Consider the following 678-nt stretch of genomic DNA (forward strand, 5'->3'; position numbering starts at 1 on the left):
TTCTTCTTTGCAGCTTTTTAAATTGGGCTCAGATGACATTGTATTCGTAATTAAAATAATATAATCTTAAAACAACAAAAGTTGGTCTTAAGTTTTTATCATTCAATTGTGGTACAACATGGGGTAATAATGTATTTATTTGCTCATTTCTTTCATGCCATATTTCAGCAGTTCTATCGTATTTTTTATCTGATTTCCTTATATAATGATAATTTTATTCAGTTGTTTTAAATGATTTATTTGACCTTCAAAAAACTGTTTTACAACAATCTTTATCTTATATTCTCTATGTTTTCGAATGACTGGAAGAACTTCTTTGCAAACTCAATGTTGAAAATTTTCTGCAAAATGGATTTTTGGTCTCATACCAAAAGAATATGAATCAGGTTCATTGAGAAATTTTGTGTGTGAAAGAATACTTTTTAATAGCGTCATTTCACAGATATTTAAATTTCATATGTTTTCGCATGTTTTCCTTTAACTTGTTTCCTTTAACATGTTGTTGAATCCTGAGCACATTCATACCCTATAATGTCAGCAGCTTGATTTGCATAAAACCAAAGTTTATTTTTTTTCTTTGATAATTATTGAAAGAGTTCTCTTCTTATAAAAGAGCTTATTATTTCTTAGATCAACAAGTGGCCACATTTATATAGAAATAAATTTAATAATTGTTTT

The sequence above is a fragment of the Schistocerca nitens genome, chromosome 7 (genome assembly GCF_023898315.1).
Source record: "Schistocerca nitens isolate TAMUIC-IGC-003100 chromosome 7, iqSchNite1.1, whole genome shotgun sequence".
Lineage (NCBI taxonomy): Eukaryota > Metazoa > Arthropoda > Insecta > Orthoptera > Acrididae > Schistocerca > Schistocerca nitens.